Source organism: Lissotriton vulgaris, chromosome 12, assembly GCF_964263255.1.
Source record: "Lissotriton vulgaris chromosome 12, aLisVul1.2, whole genome shotgun sequence".
Lineage (NCBI taxonomy): Eukaryota > Metazoa > Chordata > Amphibia > Caudata > Salamandridae > Lissotriton > Lissotriton vulgaris.
Window position 1 is genome coordinate 205,520,957 of NC_141700.1, and position 15,218 is coordinate 205,536,174.

General features: G+C 43.1%; 2 non-coding genes across 2 annotated transcripts; both read left to right on the top strand.

The window, feature by feature from the left end:
- The first annotated feature begins 12,698 nt into the window (after positions 1 to 12,698).
- On the top strand, positions 12,699 to 12,769 carry LOC147673809 (small nucleolar RNA SNORD2). The gene has a single exon (XR_015303010.1). It is a non-coding gene; the product is annotated as a small nucleolar RNA SNORD2 (small nucleolar RNA).
- A 248-nt stretch (positions 12,770 to 13,017) lies between these two features.
- On the top strand, positions 13,018 to 13,088 carry LOC147673810 (small nucleolar RNA SNORD2). Its single transcript, XR_015303019.1, has one exon. It is a non-coding gene; the product is annotated as a small nucleolar RNA SNORD2 (small nucleolar RNA).
- The last annotated feature ends 2,130 nt before the right edge of the window (positions 13,089 to 15,218 follow it).

The following is a 15,218-nucleotide window of genomic DNA, read 5'->3' on the forward strand; positions in this document are numbered from 1 at the left end:
AAGCCGGGAGACGACCGAATTTTAAATTGTAATTTCTGTGTCACTCGTAAAATAACTTGTACTTTTAACTGCGCACTCACCCGGCTGGCACCTCTACAGCGGGCTTGAGACACGCCAAACAGCGACCCCTTCGCTGCACCGATTCAAGAAGAAAAACAAACATTTGGACGCCATTCACGGCGAGGAACTGAGGCCACGCCCACTCTCAGGCCACGCCCACCCACCACAGTATAAAAGCGCGATCAACAGCGCTAAGTAATTAGAACTGCTAAATCTCCTGAGGCGGAAGCCGGGAGACGACCGAATTTTAAATTGTAATTTCTGTGTCACTCGTAAAATAACTTGTACTTTTAACTGCGCACTCACCCGGCTGGCACCTCTACAGCGGGCTTGAGACACGCCAAACAGCGACCCCTTCGCTGCAACGATTCAAGAAGAAAAACAAACATTTGGACGCCATTCACGGCGAGGAACTGAGGCCACGCCCACTCTCAGGCCACGCCCACCCGCCACAGTATAAAAGCACGATCAACAGCGCTAAGTAATTAGAACTGCTAAATCTCCTGAGGCGGAAGCCGGGAGACGACCGAATTTTAAATTGTAATTTCTGTGTCACTCGTAAAATAACTTGTACTTTTAACTGCGCACTCACCCGGCTGGCACCTCTACAGCGGGCTTGAGACACGCCAAACAGCGACCCCTTCGCTGCACCGATTCAAGAAGAAAAACAAACATTTGGACGCCATTCACGGCGAGGAACTGAGGCCACGCCCACTCTCAGGCCACGCCCACCCGCCCCCTCTCCACCCATAAAGATGTGCAATCACCGGACGTACTAGGTATCCATGACATAAGAGAATTCACAAGACGGATTGCAAGGGCCTTGTATCAAGTTAGGCTGCAATTGATTCAAACACCCTTGCTTTGGAGCGAACTACAATGACAAACATGCAGATGCCTTTTGTATAAAAAAGCAATACAAGCATTCATTCACTTCCCTGTTCCACCTCATCAACCTCAAAATCCTCACAATAGCTTTCCTCCTCACATCCCCCAGTAGGTCTGCATCCAGTAAACAAATGGAACGGTAATTTTCTACCAAATGTGATTGTTGTGTTCCTTTACAATTTTACCCTTTTGTTATGTTACAAATACGTGAAATAAAGTTAAAAAAGTAACTTATGTAGTAACTAGGGTAGTAAAGGGCAAGGTGATTTTAGTTTGTTCACCAAAGTATTACCATAGGAAAGGAATATCAAATGGCTATCCCCATGCACATGTTACATATTACTAAATACAAATGTAAAAACTTAATTTATTCGAATTCTCCATTTTCATTATTTTTTTAAATATAGTTTTATTGGAAAAGTTCATCTGTGTACACAATTCACTGAAATATCACAAAGTTAGGAACATTTCAAGCAATTTGATCACTAACATTTGCCTTACAAATCCCAGACATACCAAGAAAGCAATCATTTTAATCAATTGCATAATCGTCTTTAAAACTTTTAGATTCTTTAAATGTACCTATACACTACATCATGAATCCACACCTTAGCTAAATATTTGGCACAATTTCAGAAATTTCCTATACGACCCAGATCTTAATGCATATCTTTTTTCCAACTCCTTAATCCTATTTATTTTGGGCCTTAACCCCTTGCATGCTGATGACATAACGGTTCCATCATCAGCGACGGCTGAGCTGTGCTGATGACGGAACCGTTCCGTCATGACTCCGCCCGCGCAAGGCGGAGTCAGAATGGGCGGGGAATTCCCGCCGCACGCAAGGGGTTAAATGTTGAGATGTAGGAATTTTCTCAGACCTCCATTTTTAGAGAATTAACAATCTAGCTTTTAAAGTAACAATGTACAATTGTTTTTTCAATATCAAATCAGCTTTTAGATCAGGTGAATATCCAAAAATGGCTGTCTAGCTATCTAGTGGTTGTTGCGATTGCAATGTGTGACTGTAAAACTGGCTAATCTCATCCCAGAATTTACCAAACTATGGACGAGTCGATTCAATATGTGTCCAACTGCCCCCTTCCTCTGCAGTGCATCTAAAGCAATTTGCCCGAATCTGCTTATTATTCTAATAAAGGAGAGACACTTAGTGTAGAATTGCATATGTTGCAGATGAGCACCCTTCAACAGTGACAAATGTAACTCTTTAATCTTATCCCAAGCTGACATTGGTATCTGGAGATTTTCTTTGAATTGCCATTTTGCGAACGCTTTCCTGTATATCTTAGACACCCCGTAATTGTGCAAGAGGGAAACCCAGTGACCTATGGGTATTGGATTCTTTCAGATCTTCAACAATTTCTGCCTTTGCCATAATCTGTGTGGGGTTTAGGTAGAGTAGGAGATGCCTTATTCTAATAAAGGGCCATTGTAATGATGCTTTATTGTATTGGATGTTATGTTTTATGTCGCTCCACTTTTTCCAGCTCTGATCCAAAAAATCCTGTATCCTATTATACCCATTACTGAGCCACTTTGACACAGCAATCGTATCTACCAGGTGATCCTCCCCAATATATATATCAGCTAGAAGGGTTGCCGTATTAAGTATAGGGGTATCATAATGGCAAACAAAATTGCTGTCTGTCTTTTATATTCTTCAGTAAAGTCTTCTTTCAGACTTCTCTTTTGTTAATCGCATAAAGTCAGTAATATTGTATTCTTGATCAATTGAATCTAAAAATAAATGATTGTACCTATTAACTCCTTGAGCGCGTGTGGAATTCCCCACGGTGCGGGTAAATTCCAAGCGTGCGTGATTCGGACGGCCCCCGGTCGTCCAACGCACACGTCCACAGTGACGTCGGATGGCCAGGGGCCTTCCGACGCATGGAAAGGGTTAACATTTAAAGTGTTATTTGATCCTTATGTGGTATTTGCAAAATTCATAAAACATTATTCTTTCACACCCGGGAGGGCTAAACAACCTTTGGTCAATGGTCTATGGTGTATATTTAAATAATCTAGGTGCTTTATTTGCACATACAAAAAGTTATAACATACTCTGAACTTCCTTAAAAAATGTAATCTGTATTGCATTTGGAATAGCCTAAATTAAAAAATAACATAGGGGTAAAATTGACATGAAAATGCACACGGCCACTTATTGACAGCTGTAAATTTTTCCATTTTAGGAGCAAGCTTTAAATTGTATTCAACAGAGTAACAACATTTTAAATGTATAAATCATTACTATCTTCTGAGCCGTATATTCCTAAATATCTCTTGGGTCTGGTATCAACTGCGGGACGAAGTTCTGTTATTAAAGCGTCTAGTGCAGTATTACCCAGCAAGATCTCTGTTTTGGACATATTTATCTTGTATTCTCCCATCAGTTGATACTTCTGAAAGATTTCAAATATACTTTTTTGAATCCCTAAATCATGTTTAAGAAACAGGGATATATCATCAACATACAACTGTATATTTGTCATCCCAGGAAATGGAGAGGTTAAATTCCTGTTGAATCGAACAGCAATTGCTAATCTCTCTATAAAAAGAGCAAGAAGTATTTAGGATACATAGGTTAGCCTTGTCTTGCTCAACTGTGAATGCTGCACACACCAATATTATTTGAATTAATATGTATTTGCGCCGAGGCCCCTTTATAAAAATCAGAAATCATGTTGATGAATTTGGCGGGGAATCCAAATTCTACCAAAATTAAAAAAAGGCTTTCCCAACAAGGCAAATCAAAGCCTTCTCGGCATTTAACACCATGAACTGGGCCGGAATTTTATTTTGACTTAAAAACTCTAAGGCCTCAACTAAAAAAGTAGTATTAAAAGATAACTGCCTTTCTGACACAAATCCTCACTGATCTGGATGTATAACTGGCCCTATACAGTTACTCATTCTATTAGCTAATAACTGATTGGTCTATACTAAGTCACGTCCCCCCTATTTTTATTCTTCTTTAAAAACCTAACGACCACTGCCATTTTGAAGGAGGGCGGTAAGCCACCCGCCTGCAGAATGCAATTGACTAATGTTACCAATTCCAGATTTAACACTGTAGAATTTGTTTTATATAGTTCGGCTGGCAGTCCATATTTTCCGCTTGCTTTTCCATTAGCTGAAGATTGCACTACTTCCTCTATTTCTTTAAGTGTGTGTAAGCCAGCAAATGCCTTGCATGGCTTACCTGTAATTTGGGGCCTGCAAGCTTACTGAGAAATTCCTTAAGTTTTGACCTCCAGTTTCGTGGAAAAAATAGCTTTCTAATGATTAAAAAAATACTCATAAATGTACGTTTTCTTCTGTGATGCAAGTTCTTGTATCTTTTTCCACCAAAGATGCTATCTATTGGATGCTTGCCACTCTTTTATTTGCCAAGCTGAAAATTTGGAAGCCAATTCGCTTTCTTCATATACGTTTTAGAGATATGCGGAGCTAAGCCAAATAGCTTCTGGTATAATAATACTCTTGCATCTTTTTACGTTCATGCGTAAGAGCCGATTTATGTTTAACATTATTTTTTCTATTATACTGGTCATTTGTCTGATGCACCACTAATTCTAATTGGCACCTCTCGATCTTTTGCAAGCTTTTTATTGCAATATCTTTGGAGGTTATACAGTCACGAATAATTACCAAAAGGCTGCCCAGACACTTTCTCTTTGACTGTGGCTCTGTTTGCTTGAAAAAACATCTCATTTCATTATGAACCTCAGTGCACCAGTCTTCATCCTCGAGATACATTTTGTGAAAGACCCATCTAGAAACATAGTTTACTTCTAGAGATCCCTGATATTTCCATTTTTATCAGAGCATGGTCAGAGAAACCATTTGGAATATGCATGTAGTTGTTCCATCTTTAATAAAGAGAGGTAAGAAAGTAATCCAATTGATCCAGAGTACTATATTTAGCAGAAAAGCATGAATATTCTTTCTTTTTTGGAAACCTTACCCGCCGGATATCAATAAAATCTAGTTTCTTCATTCACTCGAACAATGCTCTAGCCATTCGAGGCTTATTTTTTTACATATCTCAAAGGATGAATCCAAATCTAGGTTTTGCAAAAAGTTAAAGTCACCACCAATTATAACTGTCCCTGGAATATGTATGAGTGTGTGATAGAGATCTAATAGAGGGGCTGGATTATCTTCTATTGGTGCATATATTGTGGCTATCAGTTTCAGTTTCAGTTTAATGTTTATTGCTTGATTAATTAAAATCATCACAATACCCCCCTACATAAAATAAGTGAGTTTCATCTACTCAAACAACTAAAAGTGTCATATATGCAAATGTACATCTGTTCTCTGTCTCCCATACATTTCAAATGTGTAAAATTCTGTTATTATAAAATCATTCTAAGATTATGTTTAGATCAAGTTACAGCAAAAAATTTAAATTATGTACCAACCAAATTAAAAGTATGGGGATGTGTTACATGCAATTATGATTAAAGATCATCCGCTTGCAATAAGCAGCTGTTGACTAGTCTCATAAACTTGACTCCTCGGCAAGACAAGATGCATGACGAGCCCTCCAGCCAGCTTATTACTGCTTGTCTGCTAGATCGAATGTTCAGGTTGATAAAAATCGCCTTTAGGTATTGTCTCCTTTGGGTTAACATGGCTGGACATGCGCACAGCAAATGGGCCAAGGTTTCCTTTTGGAATCCGCATAAGCGACAACGTTCTGAGTTAAAATCTGTCAACCAAGAAGGGGATAAATCCTTGGAGACATGCACCCCCATCCTGAACTTTAGAAAGCACATCTTTAAAAAGGAACTAAAATGGGCAGATAAGTAGGCTTGTGGCTTTGAAGACATGTATGAATTCATGACTGTCCATCCATGCCGTCTCTTTGTGAGCGCAAATTTATCTTCCAAGAAAGATTTCTTTCTGCTTGCGACATTCACAATTTTGTTAAAGGACGCTCGATCCATCTTGTTGTCCCATCCTGGTTGGAGTTCCAAAGTGGCCAAAGATGTACTGAGGTAACTCCCCCAAGAGTTTGGGGTTTCTTGCTCGTACTGTGACCTTACTTCGTCCCAGCAGAGTCTGTTTAGAGTGTCCACTTCGGATAACCGGAGGGTGTGGCAGAATTTTATAAAGTTGCTCATTGCCCTGTATTTAAGATCCTGAAGCCCAAATTCAAGTCTTACCTGGGCGGGCGAGGCACATTTTGGCAAATCAAAAACTGCTTTATAGATTTTTGACTGCAATTCGTTCTGGAAATGTGAATCTTTGCCACACCAGGGGACAAGACCGTATGACAAACTTGGTTGGATTTGAGCAGCCATAACTTTTAACAAATGCGAATGGTTAGGGCAGTCCAATTTTCTGCGCAAGGATCTGTAGGCATAGATCAGGGACTGGGTCTTTGCTTTGAGGGAGATTTTGTGTTCTTTGTGACTTGTGCCCTGCCCGATTATTACGCCCAGATATTTGTATGAACTTTTTTCTTCCACATGGGCCCCCTTTACCCTCCATTTGAACTTTAATTTCCTACTGTCAACCAGACGAACGATTTTTGTTTTGTCTTTGTTTATCTCTAGCTGTTCCGAATCCAGGTAGGATGCCAGGTTGTTTATTGATCTTTGTAGTCCCACTGGGGTTTGGCTTAAGAAGACTATGTCGTCTGCATATTGGAGGATTGCGACTGGCTTGTTGGCCAGTTTTGGGGGGTGGCAGTCTGGGTTTTCAAAATGTCGGGCAATGTCCGATAAATACAGATTAAAAAGGCTTGGGGCCAAGACACAGCCTTGCTTCAGGCCACTCTGTGTAGGAATACTTCCGGTGGTACTCGACCCGTTTCCCAGCTTGACTCTTGTCCAGGTGTCAGTGTGCAACGTTACGATGGCGGTGAGGAGTGCGTTTGGTATGCCCCATCTTTTAAGTTTGCTCCATAAATGATTCCTGCTCACTCTATCAAATGCTGATTTGATATCCACGAAACAGGCTAAGAGGCGGACTTTCCTACTTTGCGCCTGTTCTGTCAAGAGAGCTAGGGTTGCAAGGTTCGATTGAGTGCCCATGCCTTGCCTGAATCCTGTTTGGAAGTTGGGGATGATGTTTTGTTCCTCCATCCAACATTGTAGATGGTTCAATAGGCACGAGGCGTATAGTTTGGCTTCCACATCAATCAAGGAGATTAATCTGTAATTCCCTGGCTTACTGTGATCTCCCTTTTTATATATGGGGTGAATGACAGTCCCCCTCCAAGAAGCTGGGATATTAGAATTTACATAGATCTCGTTGAAGACTGGTGTTAGGATTTCCGACCATAGCTCTGGCTTATTCTTGAAGATTGCGTTTGGAATGCCGTTTGGCCCAGCCGCTCCCTCGGACTTTAATTTCTTTATGAGGATTTTTAGTTCTTTCTCATTTGTCAAAGGATTTCGCTCTTCGAAAGAAGAGTTTAGATGGGCTGAATTAGCTGTTGGCGTTGCATGACTCGGTCCGGCTTGTGCCTCCTTTTGGTCATGGTGTGGCCCCTGGGGTTGTTGTTCTAGATCCCTCCTGGCTTGGTTGAACAAGGTCTTTACATGGTCTGTCCAGATTTCTGCACCGATTCCTGCCTGTTGCTGAAGTGTTGGACCCGTTGTTAACGTGTTAATAATCCCCCAGAAATCGCTGCTGTTGGCTTTTTTGCTAGCTATTAGTAGTTGCTGCCAGATTGATTCTTTATACACTAATTTTGCTTTCCCCAACTTCTTTCTGTAAGCACTCCTTAGTGTCTGCAACTTTATTTTTCCTTGTTTTAGGTCCTTTTCTCCCTCTCGGGATAGACGTCGCACTTCTCTTGCGATCTCTCTTTTGCGCGTTTTGAGATCGTGATTGAACCATGGGTCCCTTTTGGCTGTGTTTAAAGACCTCTGTGACTTGGTAACCGGGAAGGTTTGAAGTAAAAACTCGACCATTGGCTCCCAATATATTGTGGCTATCGTTAATCTGCACCTATTAATTATTCCACTGATCAGACCCCATCTCCCTTCTCTATCTGTCTGGGATGAGGTAATTTGAAAGTGGAATAATTTATCATTAAAAACTGCAATCCCCCTGTGGGAGGCAGATTTTGACGAAAAATATTAATCAGCTGCTCAGTGTCTGAACATATTGGGTGTGTCTTCCTTTTTTCCCAGTATAATGCGTCTCCTGATTTAACACAATATTGGGAGTATGGCCTCGCACTCAATCATCGATAGCAAGTGCTTTGATTTTATTATTGAGGCCATTGGGATTTAAGGAGACAATGCATATATAATCTTTATGCATTTATAAATTAAGGTCACTGCTACACATCCCCATTCAAACAAACATTTTTAAAGTGGAGTGTGTGTCCATAATATAATGCTCACTATAAATTATTCTTGACTGCAAGTCGATCTTATTTCCATTTCCAAATAGCCATTCCCTAAAGCACACCCCATACTAAACACATAAAAGTGCCGATAAAAAGTAAAGTGTGTACCCTTCATCAAAAGTCATATCATAAATAATTGTTTTATACTTTAAAAAAAATGAACTATGGCATAACAGCCTGATAAAATATAGATTCCCCCTAATGTAGTCTGCATATTTCCTTTGGCCTTTGTTTTTCAGTGCTTGGGTGAAATTATCACACAGTGCAAGTTGCCTATGTAAGATAAAGTGCAAGGTGCAAAACAGTATTGCACACTCTAGCACAGAATAATAAAGTGCATATTGCATTTTAAGCAAGGGGTAGGCAGACTGAAATCATGCTTAATACATATAGAGGGAAGCCAAATTTGATAATATCACCCCCTGCATTGAATATTACCCCTTTCCGCGTACTTCTGTAATCAGCCATGCCAATTTAAAAATAGAATGATTACCTAAAGTGCCTGTGCAAATAAAAGTGCATGGACACCTATTCCTATGAATAAACATTTAAAAGGAAGTGGCCTCTCCTGATGTTTAACTGTTTTTAGCATTGGCCATTGTTTTCACAGATCCAATTAACTTTGTCAAAACAAAAAGATGAACTCTCCCTTTTTGCCCCATATACACACCCAGTGCACCAGCTTTTCCCTGCCTACCTCACCCACCCTGTCGCCCCGCCATGTGCCCCTTTGGAGAATAGCCCATAGCGTCTCCCAAATCCCACTAAATACGCTAGGTGTCATGACTTTGCACCTATTGTTGTGCGCCCCTGGCAACCAAAGAGACACTCTATCCTTTGGCCCCTGGCCACCCCCCCTACAATAATACCCACCACCAAACACCCTCATACATTGGCGCTGTGCCCAGCAGTCATCAATACAGCCCATGTCGATTTTACAGTGAACTTGACATCTGCTGCAGGAGCCCCGGAGCTTTCCCTACATCTTAAATATATGCATTTTGCCATTTGCAAGAACTTTGAGCTTGGATTGCTGCACAATGGTTGCTTGCCACCTCCTTTGATTTGAAAGAGTTGATGATCCACACAAAATCCCTTCTCCTTTGTCCAGCGAATGCAGTCATACCTGAAAAAAACTTACATTGGGAAAATGTTTGTCTTGAAGGTTTTTTTTTCTATAGCTCTAGTCAATCTTTTCTCTTTTTACCGAAAATTGTTCGAGGACATTTTGCATTAATTAGACGTTGAGAGGGTACCCTGTGTGCCCCTGTAATTGTTAAATCTTCTGTCATTTCTGGGTTAGCTTCTTTCAAAAGGGATTCGACCCAGATTTGTACTTGTCGCCCTTCAAGCGATTCTGGAATCCCAACCAAGTGTAGATTCGAGTGTCTGTTGTAGTTCTCCAAGTCTTGAAGCTTGGACTCCAGAGCAAATCTACTGTGCTTTATCTGTGTTTACCTGTTGGAAGGTGACCACTTTATCCTCTAAGGTAGAGACCCACTTCTCAGATTCTGAAATCATCTCTGGGAGTTTGCCCATTGTTTCCTCGATGTTTGATAGTCTAGCGAGGAGAGAAGCAATTTCCTTTGATTGCGTTAAACGTAGCTCCTTTATCTCAGCGAGAATGAGTTAAAACATATTTTTCACTGTCTGTCCGAGTACCGGATCTTGAGTGTGAGCATACTGTAATTAGAGCAACAACCAATAGGTGGTTCCTACCTTCTGCTTTTTCCCCCCTCTTCGCTGACCTCACTTTTAATTTTTGCACCTCCTGCGGAAACAAACAGCAAGTTCAATTCCAACCATAGCCCCAGGCGCACAACACCCATTGGGCTCACGGGGCTTCAGCCCCCCCCCCGTCGTGTGTGTCAGCCTGGGCTGACACGTCTTCGCGGGCTGGCGAGCATCTAATTGCGGCCGCACCCGAGTACTTAACAGGTCTTTAAAAGACCATTAATTGTAAATAAGGCTTTTATTGTATGTTCACCCATTCTTACAGCCACTCTGTCTGTGGTTGGAAGAATTAGCCCCGCGAAATATTTTTCACCCTCCCCCCCCGAAATTGGGCTCTAGTTGCCCGCCTGCATAGCCCAGTGGATGAAGAGCACTATTTTGTACCCTCGGTGAGCCCAACGTGTTTTGGATTGATATACCCTCTGATAGAAAAAAGCGGAGGAGTAGCGTAGTTCAAATGAGTCAATGGGGCAGCAGGGCAGTGAAGCTCTATGCGTGCATGCACCTCTCTCCTACATCTCCTGGAGCCGCCTAAGCCTGGACTTGCAGCTGCTTGTCGGCGTGTAAGATGGTCAGGAATGGATGAACATCCCCAGTGCATACAGTTCCTCAGTAGCAAGGTTTTCCCATCTACTCACGCCGTAGCCTAGACGTTTTAAAATCGCATCTTAATGTTGACTTTCACGTGTGCGCTTATTGAGGACACCAGATCTCCACGTCCTCAGACGATCTCCTTCGGCCATGAGCCTTCGTTTCGCTTCCGGGGGCGTGGCCTGAGCAAGCACAACAATGGGGACGCATGTGGGAGGCTTCCGCCGTCATATCCCAATTTTCAATCTTTTTAGGTTTCGACCTGGCGAGGGCACACAGTGCCCCTCCCAGATCGAAAACTTTTGTCAACAGTATGGATGTTCGGACCGCCTCTGTTTCCCATTGGCTAGCTCCATAAATGGAGGCTAGCCATTGGGAGACAGAGGCTGTCAATCACGCTTTCCCCTGAAAACGCGATTCGGGGGCGTTTCTCTGACTTTTTTCAATCCCCGCCCCTTTGTCCTGGATCGTGCTGTGATTGGCTGCCGGCCCGGGACACCCCAGTGACGTCATTCCCCGGGCCGCGCTGTGATTGGCTGCCGGCCTGGGACCTGACTTGTTTTAGTAGTTTTTAGATATTTATTGTGTAATCATTAATTTTACTAGGAAGGCTTGAATCAAATATATTTAATTCATTTTTAGGTTGTATATGTTTGTATCTTACACATTCTCACCTCTATGTATCATGTACTATCTTTTGTGATTTTTACATCGGAATAAAGATTTATGACTGGTCCTATTTTGTACGACTTAATTCTTCCATATGCCAATAGCGTGGCTGGGCAGCCAGACGAGATTACGGTGTGTGTATCCTGCTTTTCAATACATTTGAAGCCCGGCGAACGCCGCAGGAATCGTGGACCGAGGGTGGGCTAGGACTACAACTCCCAGACTGCCCGGCACCTGTTGCGTCACTCCTGCCACCTGAGGCGCATAAATCATCGCCGGAGCTGCGTCTCAACCACGCTTTCCTTTTGCAGAATTGGCCGACGCGAATTGTGAGCTCAGACTAAAATATTGTCTTTTGATACTCCAGTTTGCTGACATGGGGGCGACTGAAGAATGCAAACCGGAACCAGGCGCCGCCGTTCTTCATAGTTGCAGGTAACATTACATGGAGAACTTAAAATCTGCGGGGTAACAAACCTCACATTGGTTGTCGAGGTATCCATGGACGTGTGTGATAAATTGCACGTTGGCCTCGTCTCATGCACACACTGTCCCGTGGTAGGGCTTGCCCTCCTGGGGTGGGGAGAAGCATGATGGCCATATTAGCCATTAACTCATGTACTTCGAAGTCCTTATGAAATGTACCTGGTTCTTTTGGAAAGTACTCTTGGGTAAAGTTCGCGCTATATAAAAATGCATTAAATAAATCAATCAGACCTTGGTCATCGTTGCTTCAAAATGTAAGTGCAGACCGGACTCACGAGGCAGCACTGGTTGTGTCTTTTTCCCTCGAGACTTTTACAGCTGTAAAGTTCTTGGTACTTTGCAGCCCGTTCTTAGGGGGCAGATCAAGGACCGCTCTCCACAGTAGATTACACGGTTGTGATCCATCACTATATTGTGGCTGACAAACCTAGAAACGCCATTCAATGTAAAGTGGGTCTTGCATATCTACTCCAGATGTCTCGTATGGTGTCGGACTTTTAACTCAATGTGTAGCTTAGCTGGTGAGTCTGTATTCTCTGGTACTGTTTAAAATGGTCACATTTTTCCTTGTTTGTGTTTTTCTGAAGGGAGTGTCGCAGATTAATTTGTATGGAGCATGGATCAGCCTATCGGCATGCACAGTCTCTGGTAAGCACGCCTTTTTTGGCAATGTGAATTAAAGTTTACTCGATGTAGCCGTAGCGTCTCAAAACTTTGGGAAAGCTGTTTTATTGAATCCGAGCTCGCTTGCGGAAAATATAAACGCTAAAGAATGCTGCTTTTGAACGCAGCCTTAAATTGGGGCTTGTAAACCTGGTTCTCCTAATATTATGCGCTGAATCGAGAAATGCCTTGTTCCGCCAGGGGGGCTAAGTGACATGATGCCTTTAACATCTTTCGGGACTGCAACCAAATGATGATAAAACCTTACGCTGATCACTTAAAACTGACTTATGTTGCTCCTGTGTCTGTTAAAACATGGATTTAATGGCTGCTTTGTCTCCTACAGGGGTAGACTTTTGGACAAAGTGGGTTACAAGATCAGTGAAAGATGAAATTCAGGTAATTAGCTCTTTGTTATGGAGGTTTGTGGATTGCCCGCCCTAACGTATAACGTGTTCCACTAATGCCAAAACATGGCCTGTGACCCGGGGCAGTGAAGGGTGGTACAACGCGTGTGTTGCGGGGCAAAGTGAAATGATGGTTTAAACATCTTTCGGGACAGACAACCAAATGGTGATAAAACTTACGCTGATCACTTTGCCCCCCCCCCACCCCGGGTCCAGGTAACCCATCATACTGTGCATGTCGTAATTATGGGTGTTGAAGTAGGTATTTCTAGGGCATTTCACGTGAGCAGTGCATACTAAGTGAATATTTTAGTGTGAACAACTGCAGTGGCTTTCCTATTCTGTATTTTCTGAGCAGTAGAGTAGTTGCTTGGTGATGCCAGTGCAAATTAACTTGATCCCAGATGTGCCGCAGCCATTAAAGCTTTGATTATTAAGTTGAATCCCATCGATAGTTTTTACCCCTCGAGTAAATAAAGGGGCAGTGTCTAGCTCCTAGCTAGCTAGCCTAGCTCCTTCACTGCGACTAGACTTTTGAGGCCAGTCCCAGATTGGCATGCTCCTCATGCCGTGTGTGTATAGCAACACCATTTATAATTGGCTCTTTAGCACCTCTGAATGTCCTTTAAGCGAGCTTCGTGTTTTTAGTAATTCTGTGGTAGTTTAGAAGGCAGGTGTCCAATTGTGGAGATATGTGCAATCAGTAATACTGTGTTGGGCGTTAATAATTCATAAGGTCTCGCAGCCCTGCAGCCTCACTTAAGCCACATTTTTCCCTCTGCACTTCCATCTGCTGTTGCTTCTTCCCCTTTAGCAGAACGCTTATTCTCAAACTTTGGACATTTTCTCCCACAAAATAAAATTGGGCTCTAGTTGCCTGCCTGCATAGCCCAGTGGATGAAGAGCACTATTTTGTACCCTCGGTGAGCCCAACGTGTTTTGGATTGATATACCCTCTGATAGAAAAAAGCGGAGGAGTAGCGTAGTTCAAATGAGTCAATGGGGCAGCAGGGCAGTGAAGCTCCATGCTTGCATGCACCTCTCTCCTACATCTCCTGGAGCCGCCTAAGCCTGGACTTGCAGCTGCTTGTCGGCGTGTAAGATGGTCAGGAATGGATGAACATCCCCAGTGCATACAGTTCCTCAGTAGCAAGGTTTTCCCATCTACTCACGCCGTAGCCTAGACGTTTTAAAATCGCATCTTAACGTTGACTTTCACGTGTGCGCTTATTGAGGACACCAGATCTCCACGTCCTCAGACGATCTCCTTCGGCCATGAGCCTTCGTTTCGCTTCCGGGGGCGTGGCCTGAGCAAGCACAACAATGGGGACGCATGTGGGAGGCTTCCGCCGTCATATCCCAATTTTCAATCTTTTTAGGTTTCGACCTGGCGAGGGCACACAGTGCCCCTCCCAGATCGAAAACTTTTGTCAACAGTATGGATGTTCGGACCGCCTCTGTTTCCCATTGGCTAGCTCCATAAATGGAGGCTAGCCATTGGGAGACAGAGGCTGTCAATCACGCTTTCCCCTGAAAACGCGATTCGGGGGCGTTTCTCGGACTTTTTTCAAGCCCCGCCCCTTTGTCCTGGGCCGCGCCGTGATTGGCTGCCGGCCCTGGACACCCCCGTGACGTCATTCCCCGGGCCGCGCTGTGATTGGCTGCCGGCCTGGGACCTGACTTGTTTTAGTAGTTTTTAGATATTTATTGTGTAATCATTAATTTTACTAGGAAGGCTTGAATCAAATATATTTAATTCATTTTTAGGTTGTATAGGTTTGTATCTTACACATTCTCACCTCTATGTATCATGTACTATCTTTTGTGATTTTTACATCGGAATAAAGATTTTTGACTGATCCCATTTTGTACAACTTAATTCTTCCATATGCCAATAGCGTGGCTGGGCAGCCAGACGAGATTACGGTGTGTGTATCCTGCTTTTCAATACATTTGAAGCCCGGCGAACGCCGCAGGAATCGTGGACCGAGGGTGGGCTAGGACTACAACTCCCAGACTGCCTGGCACCTGTTGCGTCACTCCTGCCACCTGAGGCGCATAAATCATCGCCAGAGCTGCGTCTCAACCACGCTTTCCTTTTGCAGAATTGGCAGACGCGTATTGTGAGCTCAGACTAAAATATTGTCCTTTGATACTCCAGTTTGCTGACATGGGGGCGACTGAAGAATGCAAACCGGAACCAGGCGCCGCCGTTCTTCATAGTTGCAGGTAACATTACATGGAGAACTTAAAATCTGCGGGGTAACAAACCTCACATTGGTTGTCGAGGTATCCATGGACGTGTGTGATAAATTGCACGT